Source organism: Zingiber officinale, unplaced genomic scaffold, assembly GCF_018446385.1.
Source record: "Zingiber officinale cultivar Zhangliang unplaced genomic scaffold, Zo_v1.1 ctg147, whole genome shotgun sequence".
NCBI lineage: Eukaryota > Viridiplantae > Streptophyta > Magnoliopsida > Zingiberales > Zingiberaceae > Zingiber > Zingiber officinale.
The window spans coordinates 84,329-100,747 of NW_024589843.1; positions in this window are offsets into that span (position 1 = coordinate 84,329).

Here is a 16,419-nt window from a genome sequence, read left to right on the forward strand (position 1 = left end):
CAATTTTATGCATTAAAAAAACACAAGAAATGAATTATATTAGTCAAAATGAGTAACTCTAGTAGCTGTAACAAAAGATTTCTATGTAAAAAAAAATCAATCCAGTTGAAGTGGTCGAAGACCGACTTGAGCTGAAAATCACTATGAACAATAGTATAAATAGAGTTGGTGGAATTATCAAAGAGTAGGAAATTTGGAGAAGTGGATACAAATAGATAAAGAACAACAGTGTGTTTTATATACTAAAAATAATGACAAAACTAAAGAAACACTAATGGAAACTTAACTATGATGTTCATCACGCCATCTTCTATAGTAATATTTACCAATCTAAAAGTTATACAAAATTAGTTTGATTTGGTGAAGATTCAAGGGGACTGGAAGATAACATAATTAAGAACATCTAAATGATGGACTCAAGTATCATCAATGACATGGAAACTTAAGACCTTGTACACCATATCTTTCTTTCAAACTATATCACAAAATAAGGAAAAAAAACTAAAATTGAAGCTCTAGCAACCAAAACTACATCAAAGCTGATAAAAATAACTGCAAAACAATGCTGATAACGAGTGCTACAGGGATATTTGTACACTTCTGAAATTCCATAAAAAAGTATCAAGAGCATTGCTAGTGATTTTGTCTTGACATTGCTTCTAAATCAAATATCCTTCACCTTGAACTGCCTATATCAAGAGATTCATCCTTTTGACAAAATCGAGAAAAAAACCCTAAACAAATTCTAAAAGCAAAAGCCTTTACCTGCAAAGAGAGGTTGAAGGATCAAAGACAGGGCAAAGAGAGGTTGAAGCATAAAAACCCTAACAGTAGATAAGAATCAAAAATAGGTCAAATCCTCTATAGAAGCTTCCAAAATCAATAAGCAACAAAATAAAAAAAAAATCAAAATAGTGATGGAAGAAATCGGTGACTATAGGTCAAATAGTGTACCTTGAAGAGGCGGAGGGTATGCTAGCTGCGTACCTAGGAGAAGACAGTGGTTCTCCTAGTTGTGTCACCAGAAGGAGGCAGAGGTTGGAGGCTCATCGGCGATGGGATGAAGGCGAGTGTGTCTATAGAAGTGACGACACAGACGCGATGAACTTCCTCTGGCAAAATCGGTAGGAAATAGCGGGAGTGTAAGGTAAGGTGAGGGGAGGGAATTAACAGCAGGAATGTGAAATTTGGGTAGAGTGTGAGGAAGGGAAATTAATATAAAGTCTTATTTTTATTTTATTTAATTAATTTTAATTTAATAAAATAATTTTTTTTAAAAATAGGGAATGTAAATTATGTTAAGGTAATGGAAATTTTGATTAAAATTTTGTAATGCGGAGGAAAGTGTTAGTGCAAAATATCAAATAAAATAATAAAGTTTAATGGGCGATTAACCTGATCAGAATTTTTAGAAATTTTCTGAAAATTTTTTCGGAACTCGTATAGTGTATTTTAAGGGGATCGATTATTGGACTGTAAGAAAGCCTATTTGGATATCCCTTAATTGGGAGTTGATTAATTTCATTAAGGTTACGATTAATTAACCTAGGTTTCCTATTCCTTCTTTATTCTACCCGACCTCTCTCTTCACGTCGATCTCCTTCTCCTCTTCCCTGATCATTTCGTTTTCCCTCTTCCTTATCTTCTCCTTCTCTAATCCTTTCTCTCATCTTGCTGCCGACTATCACAGCCCAATGTCAGGTGTCAATCGTCGTGCCGCTCCAACTTACGAGACGTCGGCGCTGCCAGCAATCAACGCCATCGGCCAGGAGGGATATGTTGTCGCTGAGTCTCTCCCTCTCATCCGATTATGCTGTATTGCCCCAACCGATCATTGCCGACCATCGTGGTCCGACGCTGGTCGCCAACCACCGTGGCCCTACCGCAAGACATGCTTCTAGGCGTCGACTACCTCCACCGCAACCACTTCTATGCCCTAGCTTCGACCTGTCGCCGAGAGGGTGGAGTTGGTGAAGGGGGTGAGGGCAAACTCTTCACCTCGCTTGCGGATCCGAGCAGAGCAACGATGATTCCATCAGGGAGGCTCATCACCTCCTCTTCATCAGATTTGCGGTGCCTTTTTCTTGCCGGCATAGATCTATTACCGACCATTTGATCTCCTTTTCTATCTTCCCTGATGTATTGTAAAGCCATAGCTCCTTCAGCCATTATGAGAGGTTAGATCCAACAGCGGCGAGCCCTAATCAGTGCTACTCCAGCCGCAGGGAACCACCAGAGAGGAAAAAGGGGTAACAAATCTCTTAAACTAAGGTTATTTGACTTATGCTTCTTCCGATTGGAAGTTGGAATTCAGACATGGAGGTTTTGTTTGTGTTTTAGGATTTGTGTGCAGATCCACGACTGCACTATTGAGTCCGGCCATGAATCCCCGGTAGCAAGCTCCTCCGGCTGAGTCAACATCAAAGTCTTTGGATTTGGGTAAGTTTGGTTGATGGGTTATGCATTGATCTAATGCAATTTGATATTGGAAGAGTTATGGATATCTATTCTAATGTTGTGATGGATTATGAAAGAGATTAATTAGTTCTTGATGCCTAGTTGATTTAAGACATGGAGTAAATGATGTGTTGATTTGAGTAGCATTGAAGTGAAGGAATTGTGGATTGAGTTAAACCTAATTGGATTAATGAATTAGGTTAATTAATTTGATTAGGGTTTTCCCTAATTAGGTTGGAGATTTTATTTAGCTATTTGCTACATATGTATTAGCTAAATATATTATGTGATCGCAGGACTTTGATTCGAGGCGGGCGTCTCGACATGGGATTGGTTTGATACGATCTTTGATTTGAGGCGGGTACCTTTGACTTATCTCTTTTGATATTGTCATTATGATATGCGTAGTAATTTATAGCTAGTAGTAATGGTTGTGTTTAGCTACCATTGGTATGTCACTACTTGATACCTATAGCATGCCTGTGTTTGTTATTATCTGTTATGTCTTTAGACTTATATTCTTTTGTTCTTGCCATGTGTACTAATGATCATATAAGTAGTGACATACATTGTCTTACTGTGTACAGAACTAGTTGCTAGACATACCTGACATGTGTACCTAGTTTCATGATACTTAGATCCTTGTTGGATTTCTTGACCTTTTTGGTATATATTATGGAAGTGTCGGGATTTACATGTTGTAGTGTCATGCACCATCTTGCATGACTGCATGCTGAGTGATTTTCAGCTCCATTGTTGTTGAGCACATCGCCAGTTACATGATCTGCACACACAACCATTCATGGATTAGTGGTACATCAGGCAGGGTGTGTGCAGTTTGCTCTGTCAGGGCCTCGCTGGTCCGCTCATGGGTTGCAATGCATCCTGTCCACTCGGTCACTCAGGAATAGTGATGACAGAGTGTACAGTTGTCATAGCCCAACCCACTCAGTCTCACCATCACGTGTGAGATGGATGACTGGCGTCAAGGGTGATCATTGTTGGTGCAATATCCCTTGGGTTAAGGTTGACCAGGTTGATTAGGCTTGAGTTGGCTCAAGCTTGAGTCTAGATGTTTGGATTTGATGTTTGACAATACGTGAAAATTACAGGCGCAATTATCTGATTGGGGATATTGCTAGTGCAGGTGTGACTAGTTTGGTGTGAAGAAGAGTCAAGTAGGACAAGGATGACCAAATACTTGACTGGGAAAGTCCCGATGAGTGAAGTCGGGCAATGAGAAAGTCTTGGTGAGTGAAGCTCGGCAGGTGAAAGTTTCCGTGAGTGAAGCTGGGCAGTAAAAAATCTTGGTGAGTGAAGCCATGTGAAAATCCTAGTGAGTGAAGCTAGGTGAAAGTCCTAGTGAGTAAAGCCAGGCATATGAGAAGTCCTAGTGAGTGAAGCTAGGCAAATGGAAAGACTTGGTGAGTGAAGCCAGACACGTGGAAATCTAGGTGGGTCAAGGTTGACCGGACGCCTGGTGTTTGGAAGTCCAAGTAGGCCAAAGGGTTGAATGGATATTTGACACGAGGAAATCCAGATGGGTCAAGGGTGACCAGACATCTAGTGGAAATCCAAGTGGGTCATGGAGGACCGGACACTTGGCATGAGACGAAAAGTCCAAGTGGATCAAAGGGATTAACCTGACACTTGGTGAAGGAGTCCTAGCAGGTTAAGGTTGACCGGATGCTAGGCATAATGTTTCAACAGATCACAGTTGACTAGATGTTGGAATTGGGGACCCTAGACTTGGTTTAAGCAAGTAAAAGGGTAACCAATTGAATGATTGAACAGGGGTTCAATCGATCAGCTGATCGATTGGGGCTATGCTGCAACAAAGCAATGGCCCAATCGATCGGTTGATCGATTGGGAGCTTATACCGCGCACACAGAAGTGCTCCCAATCGATCAGCCGATCGATTGGGGGACGGGATTTCTTACACGCAGACACGAGAAATGTTGGATCGATTGGTCAATCGATTCAGCCAATTCCTAGAGAGCATAGAGGCACTCTGAATCGATCGACCAATCGATTCAAAGCCTCCTCAATCGATTGAGAGCCATTCAATCAATTGACATCAAATCGTTGCGCAGGTTATAGCCGTTGGCGAGCGTTTTCCTCTGCAGTTCTTTGATTCCTCTCCAGCAACAAGCAGACGATCTCAGCGTCGATTCTCATGAGCTTCTCCACACTTCCACAGCCAGTTCTTGAAGGCTCTTGGAGATAAATGTAATTACACTTCCAAGTTTCAAGAGACAACAACAAGCAACAAGTAAGCAAGAAGAAAGAGTTTTTCTTTGTATCTTTGTATTTTCTTCTTGTGCGTGTTGTATTTTTGTTGTGTAGGTTTGTACGAGGCTTCTCCGCCTCCGGCTACGACCGAGAAGGAGTATTTCATTAGTGGAGAGCGAGTCGTGTGTGGATCCTTGTATTAGTCACCTCTTCTAAAGGTGGATAACAAGTAAATCCTTAGTGTTAGCGTTGTGAGTGTGTTTCTTGTTGTTTATTCCGCTGCACATCATCAAAGAAGCACATCAACAAGCGCAACGAGCTATTCACCCCCCTCTAGCAGATTTCGACCCTAACAAGTGGTATCAGAGCGAGGATGCTCTTCACTGGAATCATCGCCGGAAGGGGCAACAAGGCTAGAGGGTGAAGAAGTTGGAGTAAAATTCATCAAGTCAAAGAATTCATTAAGAGCTCAACGTCAAGATGGAATTCCAAGATGGACTTGGATTCGACACAAGGGTGCCTCCACCATTTGTATCCACAAGCTTCAATTCTTGGAATGCAAGGATAGAAAATTTTCTTATGATGGAGATAGAGCAATGGTTTGCTCTAATGGAAGGTTTTGAAGCTCCAAAAAATTCAAAGGGAAAAACTCTCAAGTGGAGTAAGTGGAGTCAAGAGCAAATTCAAAGTAGCGTGGCAAAAGACAAAGTGACCAAGCTATTGATCAATTTATTGCCAAACAATATTTTGGCTCAAGTTGAATAATTCAAGGATGCTAATGAGCTTTGGAGTAAATTGACAAAGATTCATGAGATCCCCTCCACTATACCAAATCGAGAAGAATCCAAAGAGGGTGACTCATTGGATCAAGACCAAGAGGAAGAGGACTTTGAAGTTGAGAGATGCTCAACTTCCGAAGAAGAGGTCCAAGAAGCTTCATCTTCAATGGAATGCAACGAAAAGGGCAAAGAGGGAGCATACTCTTTGTTCCATGTACAAGATGAAGATGAAGAGGTGTCCACCTCTAGGATTGAGGGGAAGAGACATTCGCTGACACTGGACCAAGAAGAAGGAGAAGCTTCTACTTCCGAGTCAAGTGAAGAAGAAGACGGGGCAACCTCCAGAACACAAGAAAAATAAAATGGAGGATTAAGTGTCATCCCTATGTGTGAAGGTATAACTAGTTCAATTAAAAAATAAAAATCATATTTATATGCTTTGAGTATAGGGAACATGGGTATTAAAAGAGCAAATGTCCTAAGTTGACCAAGAAAAAGAGTCAACCGGCACAAAACAGCAAGGAGAAGCTCAAGGAGATCGCCCCCACAAGAAAGAAGAGCAAGGAGCACATTGTATGCTTCTTGTGTCATCAAAAAGGACATTATCAGAGTCAATGTCCTAAGGGGAGGAAAGCGGTCAAAGTCAAGGGAGGAAACTCAAGTCAAGGGGGAGCTTCCAAGGTAAAACCCAATGTATCATTTATTGAGCTTACCCTTTTAAATCATGGTAAAAAGCATGCTAGTTCTAATTTATATCATTTTAATGTTATTTACCATAAAAATAGGAGGCATGATAGAATTAATGAAAATCATGTGGCTCTTCATGCCGAGACTACCACACCTAGGGTTAGGAAGGTAGATAGAAATTTGGGCAAGAACACTAAGGATAGTATATACAAGTCCAAAAATAGAAATGTTCAAGGATTTAAAGAAAAAAAAAATCCAAAACTAAGGATTTAATGATGGAAAATCAAGTCTAGAGATCAAGGCTTGATAATATGGAAAAGACCTTAAAGAGAATCGAAGATTTTCTTAAGGGCCAAAATGGGCACCACCTAGGGCTAGGAACACAAAAACCATCAAATGATCATAGGTTTGTGATACAAACCTAAGGCTAAGAAGAATGTAACTGTTAGGACCTTCGGATGCGGCTAGAGAGGGGGGGGTGTGAATAGCCGACCCAAAATTCACGTTTCTTCCTACAATTTTAGTTAGCGCAGCGGAAATAAAAGATAGAAACGAAAATGGAGAAGATCAAACCTCAAATGCGACGATATAACGAGGTTCGGAGATGATACTCCTACTCCTCGGCGTGTCCGTAAGGTGGATGAATCCTATCAATCCATCGGTGGATGAGACCCCGGAGAACCGGCTAATAAAAACTCCTTCTGGGTAGAGAAACCTAGCCACAATCTCTCTTGCAACAGCAAGATCAGTGTACAAGAAATACAGCAAGAAGCCAAGAACAATATGAATGTAAAAACACTAGTTTGCTTGCCTTCTCGTCGACTGGTGATGAAGCAACCACTTTACGCCAACAACAGCAACAACTGATCAGTTGGAGTCCAGCCGAGGGAAGCTCACACGAAGCTTCAGTAATGGAGAGCTCAGTAAAGCTCTGATCGCAAGGAACAAGAAGGAGCAAGAGAAAGAACTTCAAAACCCCTACTGTAGAGGCCCCTGATTTATATGAACCTGCGAAGAAGAAGAAAGAAGAAATCTAGCCGTTGTGTCTCAACAGCTAGACCTGGACCGATCAGGCTCCACCCTGATCGGTCCAGGATGGATTTGATCGGTCAGGGGACCGATTAGGCCCTACGCTGATCGGTCCCTAGATCGATCCCAACTCTCACAGAGAGTTGGTTGCGATCCCTGATCGGTCTGTGGACCGATCAAGCCCTAGGTTGATCGGTCCCCAGACCGATCCCAACTCTCACAGAGAGTTGGTTGCCAGAGCCCTGATCGGTCTGTGGACCGATCATGCCATTCCTTCTCCCAATCTGTTTGGTTACTGATCGGTCACCAGATCGATCAGATGACCAGTGTATCACTGGATCGGTCAGCAGACCGATCCAATTTCCCAGCCTTAAACCCTAAAGCATTCCTGATCTAGAGAACGAGCTACCGAGCCCTCTCTGACCTAGTCCGGAGAACGAGCTACCGAGCCCTCTCCGACTTCCACGTCCGGTCCAGGGAACGAGCTACCGAGCCCTCTCTGACCTAGTCCGGAGAACGAGCAACCGAGCCCTCTCCGACTTCCACGTCCGGTCCAGAGAACGAGCTACCGAGCCCTCTCCGACTCCATCCAGTCCAGAGAACGAGCTACCGAGCCCTCTCTGACGTAATCCGGAGAACGAGCTACCGAGCCCTCTTCGACTCCATCCAGTCCAGAGAACGAGCTACCGAGCCCTCTCTAACCTCCCATGCCAAGCCTCCATACTTGGACTTTTCCCCGTGCCAAGCTCCCTGCTTGGACTTTTCCCGTGCCAAGCTCCCTGCTTAGACTTTTCCGTGCCAAGTCTCCATACTTGGACTTTTCCCATGCCAAGCTCCCTGCTTGGACCTTTCCGTGCCAAGTCTCCACACTTGGACGTTTCCCGAATCAGGTCAACTCAAGTCGGGTCAACCAGGTCAACCTTGACCAAAGGTTGCACCCACAATCCCCCAAGTTCCTATTCTTGTCAAACATCAAAATACAACTTCTCTATTCTTGTCAAACATCAAAATATACCTCGAGTCAGGTCAACTCGAGTCGGGTCACCCAGGTCAACCTTGACCTAAGGTTGCACCAACAGTAACTTCTTACCATAAGGTTCCATATAGCTATGGAACCAATCCTAGGTCTAGGAGTCAAGTCAAGGATATAAGGGAAGTTATCCCTAGGAGTATCTTTGCAACAACAAATGTGACTAAGACTTCTAAGAAGTCTGAGAAAGTCACTAAGAAGGTCACAAGGGAAGCTATCCCTAAAGTTGACATAGAGAAAGTGATCAAGGCTTCTAAGAAGCCTAACAAGGTCACTAGGAAGGTATTTAGGGAAGTCATCCCTAGTGAATACCTAGATCATCCAAGGAGCACAAATAGGTTTTGGGTTCCTAGAAGTATTTTCTCTAACCCCTAGATGAGTTAGAGAGTGTCAACTCTATTTGGAAGGGTGGTTAACCCAACTTTAATAAAGTTGACACTTGAAGGCATTTTCAAGATTTTTGTTAACCTTTAAAAATGTAAAGGATTAATTGTTTACTCTTTGGAAGAGTAAAATGAGTCAAAATTTGATGAATTGGACTTAATTTAAATTGACACATTTGAGAAAAGGATAAGAAATGCCAAGTTGGCGTTTTGGTATTTTCTTAGGAAATTAAGGGCAAATTAGGCCTTAATTTAAAATGAAACCTTGAGGAATTATGCTTAATTTTAATTGGCACAAATAAGAAAAGCACAAGAAATACTAAGTTGGGATTTTGGCATCTTCCTAAGGAATTAAGGGCAAATTTAAGTCTTAATTTAATTTGTTTACTCTTTTTAAGAGTAAAATGTGTCATTATTTGAGAAACTTGATGTAATTTATATTAGCACAAATTAATCAAGTGCAAAAGAAATACCAAGTTGGGTTTTGACATTGTCTTAAGAAAATATGGGCAATCTAGGATTACTTTTAGGTTTAGCTAAGGATTTAAGGACACTTAGATAGATAATCTAGGTATATTTTATTTTATGCTAATTGTCATGCTTTGTTTGCCCATCACATGCCATGACATTATATTTTGCATTCATGCTTATTATGAAAAACAACAAAAATACCATGGCATGTCATACACACATCATATAGCTATAGCAAATTTTCTTTTGAAAAATATTTTCATTTTGATGTATGCCATAAAAATCATGTAGCTAAAAATAATGCATGATGATTTTTAGATTCTTGCAATTAAGGACAAATGATATTTATTAACAAGTAATATCCTAGGTAGATGTTCATAATCTAAAATGCCTAGATAGATATGCATGATCCCTAGCTTAGGACAAAACCAAACTTTACATCTCACAAAGAACTATAAGGTGACTTGTATGTATTTTAGTACACATTAGATACAAGTGAGATGTTAGGATGGTGAACAAAACTCAAGATGTTGATTTAGTGTATTCTTATTGAGTTTTAGGTTCATCAAAACACAAGTTATTTGTTTTCCAATCATTGAGAAAGCTAACATACAAGTCATGTGCATTAAGCCCAAAGAATATGGTTGGATATTGGTTTTGAAAATAATTTTAAAATGCTTTTGGAAAACCTTGGTGAAGACTATCTTTTGATAGTAATCATTATTGAAAAGTTAAACACAAACTAGAAGAAAACACTCAAGTTTTTACAAGTTTTCAAGTTTGTGTTAATCTTTGAAAATAGGAAATATTTTCATAGGAAAATATTTTTTTCATGATAGTATATACCCTAAGTAATGTTTACATGAATTTTCATGATTTTTAAAATTTTGTAGAATTTTTGGGGAGTTTCTAAACTTCGCTGGAAATATACTTCAGGAAATCAGAAGCTCCAATCAATCAGCCGATCGATTGGAGGCCCCCAATCGATCAGACGATCAATTGGGAGGTGTTTCCTGTGAGCAATAGCTCACGGAATCGATCAGCCGATCGATTTCGTTCACTACTGGATCGATCAGGCAAACAATTTTGAGGAAGGTTCTGCGAATAGAACCACCCTGAATCGATCAATGGATCGATTGAAGTGGTTTCAATTGATTGGGACCCAACCTCAATCGATTAGGAATGCTAATTTTGGTTGAGAAAGTCTGATTTCAGTATTTTAAATCATTCTTAATCTATGTAATCGCTCCTAACCCTTTGAACTATATTTGTATACATTTAGGAGGAGTTTTCATGATGAAAACAAAGGGAAATAGTTAGGGAAGACTAAGTTGAAGTTTAGGTTGAGGTTTGCATTCAAATTTTGATATTTGAACCTCAAAACTTCAAATTTTGGGGTTTCCTAAAGGTTTAGGAATTCCAAGTCATTGTTGGTGCAATGACAGAAGTTTGAAGCATGTCTTTAGGGGGAGTTACTCTTTAAGGACATGAAAATTATTTTCCGAAACCTTTGAAGGTGGTTAATCCTTCGTTTACAAAAACAATGCTCAAGGTTGAGCATTGAAAAATAATGGAGAGTGGATATCTCCATTATGGAGTTATGGATGCTCTAGGATGAGCATCATAACATGGAGTAATGCTCAAGGGTGAGCATTTGATACAGTGAAGGGTATGAGACCTTCATTGTTGAAATGATGAATGCTTAAGGATAAGCATTATTGCTCAAGGGTGAGCATTTGGATATAGTGAAGGATATGAGACCTTCATTGTGGTGTTGTGAACAACGAGTGAAGTTGTGAACAACGACACTCGTTGTTCACAACGGTGAGTAACTCTTCAGGGGGAAAGTTCTTTATGATGTGTGCCAATAAGGGGAGAATGTAGGATTTAATTTAGGCTTTAATTGTTCCTCTAGGAAAGCTTAGGGGAGAATGTAGGGTTAAACTCTCATTCATGCATTGGCATGAGAAGAAGTTGAGGCTATGGGATTAGCCTAACTTAAAGGTAGTCAAACATCAAAAAGGAGGAGATTGTTGGTGCAATATCCCCTGGGTCATGGTTGACCAGGTTGACTAGGTTTGAGTTGGCTTAAGCCTGAGTCTAGATGTTTGGTTTTCGATGTTTGATAATACTTGAAGATTGCAGGTGCAATCATCCGATTTGGGAGATTGTTGGTGCAATTCTCCTCTGGTCAGGGTGTGACCAGTTTGGTATGAAGAAGAGTCAAGTAGGTCAAGGCTGACCAGATACTTGATTGGGAAAGTCCTGGTGAGTGAAGCTAGACAGGTGAAAGTCTCGGTGAGTGAAGCCGGGCAGTAGAAAATTATGGTGAGTGAAGCCAAGTGAAAATCCTAGTGAGTGAAGCTAGTTGAAAGTCCTACTGAGTGAAGCCAGGCAGATGGGAAGTTCTAGTGAGTGAAACTAGGCAGATGAAAAGACTTGGTGAGTGAAGCCAGACACGTGGAAATCTAGGTGGGTCAAGGTTGACCAGACGCCTAGTGTTTGGAAGTCCAAGTAGGTCAAAGGGTTGACTGGATACTTATCACGAGGAAATCCAGATGGGTCAAGGGTGATTGGACATATGGTGGAAATCCAAGTGGGTCATGGAGGACCAGACACTTGGCACGAGACGAAAAGTCCAAGTGGGTTAAAGGGATTGACCTGACACTTGGTGAAGGAGTCCTAGCAGGTCAAGGTTGACCGGATGCTAGGCATAATGTTCCAACAGGTCACGGTTGACCAGATGTTGGAATTAGGGACCCTAGACATGGTTTAAGCAAGTAAAAGGGTAACCAATCGATCAACTGATCGATTGAACAGGAGTTCAATCGATCAGACGATCGATTGGGGTTGTGCTGCGACAAAGCAGTGACCTAATTGATCGGCCGGTCGATTGGGAGCTTATACCGTGCGCACAGAAGCGCTCCCAATCGATTAGCCATTGATTGGGCACCTCCAATCGATTGGCCGATTGATTGGGTACGAGATTTCTTGCGCGCATACGCAAGAAATGCTGGATTGATTGGTTGATCGATTCAGCCAATTCCTAGAGAGCACAGAGACACTTTGAATTCATCGACCGATTGATTCAAAGCCTCCCCAATCGATTGAGAGTCATTCAATCGATTGGGATCCGACCGTTGCACAAGTTATAGTCGTTGGCGAGCGTTTTCCTCTGCAGTTCTTCGATTCCTCTCCCGCGACAAGTAGATGATCTCAGCGCCGATTCTCACGAGCTTCTCCACAGTTCCACAGCCAGTTCTTGAAGGCTCTTTGAGATAAGTGTAGTTACACTTCCAAGGTTCAAGAGGCAACAACAATTAACAAGTAAGCAAGAAGAAAGAGTTTTTCTTTGTATCTTTGTATTTTCTTCTTGTTTGTGTTATTTTTTGTTATGTGGATTTGTACGAGGCTTCTTCGCCTCCGACTGCGACTGAGAAGGAGTATTTCATTAGTGGAGAGCGAGTCATATGTGGATCTTTGGATTAATCACCTCTTCTTGATGTGGATACCAAGTAAATCCTTAGTGTTAGTATTGTGAGTTTATTTCTTGTTGTTTATTCCGCTGCACATCAATGAAGAAGCACATCAATAAGCGCAACGAGCTATTCACCCCCCCCCCCCTCCTCTAGCACATTTTGACTCTAACAATCATGTCATTTGCATCATATGCATGAATTGCATTTATTGTTTGTGCTTACTGCATTTTGGATGCTGTATTTTGGTGGTTACATATGATTGACATGCATACAGGAGACATGATGTATTTGGTTTGATGACCCTGCATCTGTTAGTGAGGTTCACACCTTTATGTCAGAATAGGAGGCCCTAGTGAGTACAACTTCTCCCCTTGTTTCAGTTTTGCATTATCTGTTATTGTTCAGAAGACTGTACTCCATGATTATTACTGGTAGTTATATTTTTCTATGTATGTCCACTTGATACCCGCTGAGTTGTTGAACTCACTACCCCTTATTTTTCATGTTGTTTTCCGGTTAGCACATAGATATGTCATGTCGCTTAGAGTATCCTGTCTGCCGGTCCCACGTCACATCAAAAGACGGTTTACCTCGCTCTTGATTTCTTTTATATAATCTTTATTAATTTAGCTTTATATTAGTGTTTAGCCTTGTGGCTATTGTATTATTTTTGGTGTTGTATTTGTGTCTAAGCTGTGCCGACACACATTGTGTTGTTTTGGTTGTATGAGCTTCCTGTTTGTTTTTTCCGCTATGTTTTTAGCGCAGCCATGTGGGTTGTTTAATATATATAACTGCGTGGTTAGTATTTTATATACAGCCGTGTGAGCTGTTTAATATATATAACTGCATGGTTGTGTATATTCCAGCCATGTGGGCTTGTTGATGTATATATGATTCAGATTGTCACCCGTATAAGAGAGATGTTGTCGAATTTTCCTCTAGCAGGTACTCCTCTGGGGCATGACAGTTAGATTATAAAATTTGATGTGGATTCAATGGTTTTGGCCCTATTCCAGTTCTGGTCCTAAAAAACACAGTCTAGATCCTTTTCAGAGCTGAGGAAAATGTTAGATTATAAAATTTGATGTAAATTCGATAATTTCGACTTTATTCAAGTTTCGACCCTAAAAAGCACAGTCTAGATCCTTTTCAGAGCCTCCAAATCTTTTTTTTTAAAATATTTTTAGTAATTCTATATTTTGGGCAGTTTAGTTAATTTTAGTATTTTGTAGCATCAGATAACAGAAAGGAAGATGATTATATAAAATGAGAATAAGATATTTTGGGATGAAAGTATGAGCGAGGGAAGTAAATACAAGGGTCTCATTTTTATTTTATTAATATTAATGTTATTATTTAACCTATTTTAATTTATTTTTTTTATAAATATAAACAATATTAATATTATATACTATAAATTGTAAATTAATTAAGAACAATGTTTTTTTAAATAAAAAAGTAATAATAAAAATAACAAGAGTTCATTTTTATTTTATTAATATCAATTGTTTTGAAATTTTGAGAAAAGTGGGTGGGAGGGAAGTTAATATAAGGGTTCATTTTTATTTTATTAATATTAATTTTATTATTAATCAATTTTAATTTAATAATAAAAAAATGGGGTATTGATAAAACTTGATGTGGGTACAATAGAACAATCTTCAAGACACTATTTTTTTTATTTTTTTAAAAAAAATATAATAATAACACTAATAATGTCTAATATCAAATAAATTGATAAAAATATGAATTATCATAAAAAAATTAAAATTATCATTTTTAATAAAATTAAACAAAAATAATAACAATAATAATAAAAAATAGAGAATATAAATAAACTAACGACAATCTAAATTAAAAAGACATGTAAATAAGATTTAACCTTATGTAGTGTTTATATTTTAAACAAAAAAAATAATTAATGTAAACTAAGCGACATTTTATAAGAGAACCACATTTGAATACCTAGTAACCATAATAATCATCCTTACTCTCTTCATTTAGCCAAGAGATTTCTTTTTATTTTGCCCATTTTTATTACTTGCATTAAATTAAATATAAAGAAAATTGATTCATTATGGCTAATATGTGTTTCACAAAATTGGTCTGAGCAAACAAACAAACTTGAAGTTATTGAACCAAATGGAGATAAAAAAATTATATGCAAATGCTATGGGGATGCATTTCAGAACATTTGAGAAATCAGAAATCAAATGTGAAAATACTAGTGTACTTTAAAACATTAGAAATTTGGTTTCATTCCAGAAATTAGAAATCAGATTCAGAAATCAGATTCAGAAATCATATTCATAAATCAGAAAGTGCTATTGTTGATTCTTAAATAGAAAGTGCTATTGTTGAACCACAGATTCAACAAATAATTATGTGGTTGCTGAAATAATTCTGTGGTTGTTGAAATAAAACTCAACAGAAATAATTCTGTAGTTGTTAAAATAAAACTCAGCAGAAATCCTTTTGAAGTTGGTGTCCTTTTAGTTTCCATTGTCCTTATCACCACATATCCTGAATAATTATTCATTCCACCAATTTTTTTTCAAAGTTACTTTTTTCGGGTATGAAAATGATTGTGTAGCTTGCTGTCTTGCTACTGTGGCTTGTTGACAGTTAGAGGTTCCATTCCCTTCAGTAACAGCCCCTTTTTCTGATTCTGTCTCTGCTAATGGGGTCCTAGCTAGCAGTGACAGAATCAGAAACATTTCAAAATTCTCAAAATAAACTTTTCATTGCAGATTCTGCGATGAATTGCAAAATTCGTCGTAGATTTGAGAATTCTTCTTATATAAATTTCCACTTTCCAAGACTTGTTGAGGCTCCTAGAAAGCTTGGAATAAGATATAACTAGTTCCTATGGGTTCTTAAAAATCCCCTAATTTTATTAGTGTCCTCAACCACTAATTTTACCCTACCGGTAATTTTTTTACCTTGACGATGTTCAAAAAATATTAATCACTTTCGTAAAATCAATAATCTCAATATATTGAGTAAAATTAATATTTGACTGCATCTATATGATCAGGGGATTTATAGAAACATATAGGAACTGGTTTTATATCATTTCGAGCTCTCTGAGTACCTCAATTATCTTTAGATATTTAAAAATAAGTGTGACTTGTTAAACTACAACTTCCTATAGAAATTTAATTAAGTCTTACATGCTCATAATTTATTTAGCAAATTAAGATTAAATATAGTGAGTCAAATTATTTTTACGATATTTTTATGATCAGGGGATTTATAGGAACCCATAGGAACTGATTTCATTTCATTCTGAGCTCTCTAGGTACCTCAATCGGTTTCAAAAAGTTTATTTAAAAAAAAATATTTACAATCTACGATGAATTTCAAAATTTGTCATAGATTTGAGATTTTTTTTATATAAATTTCAACTTTCTAGGGCTGGTTGAGATGCGTAGAGAGCTCGGAATGAGAGGAAATCAGTTCTTATTGGTTCCTATAAATCCCCTGATTTTTTAAATGTCCTCAACCACTAATTTTACATAATCGGTGATTTTTTAGCTCAAATGTGTCTGAAAAACATTAATCACTTTCATAAAATCAATGATCTCAATATATTAGGTAAAATTGATCTCTAAGGGTATCGATATGATGAAGCGATTTATAGGAACCTACAAAAACTAGTTTCATGTTATTCCGAACTCTCTGTGTACCTCAACCGGTTTCAGAAAGTTTACTTTTTTTTTAAAAAATATTTATAATCTGTGATGAATTTTGAAATTCATTGCAAACTTTATAATAAATTCCAAAATTCATTGCAGATCTATGATACATTTTGAAATTCATTGTAGATCTATGATGAATTTTGAAATTCGTTACAAAATTTTGCGAC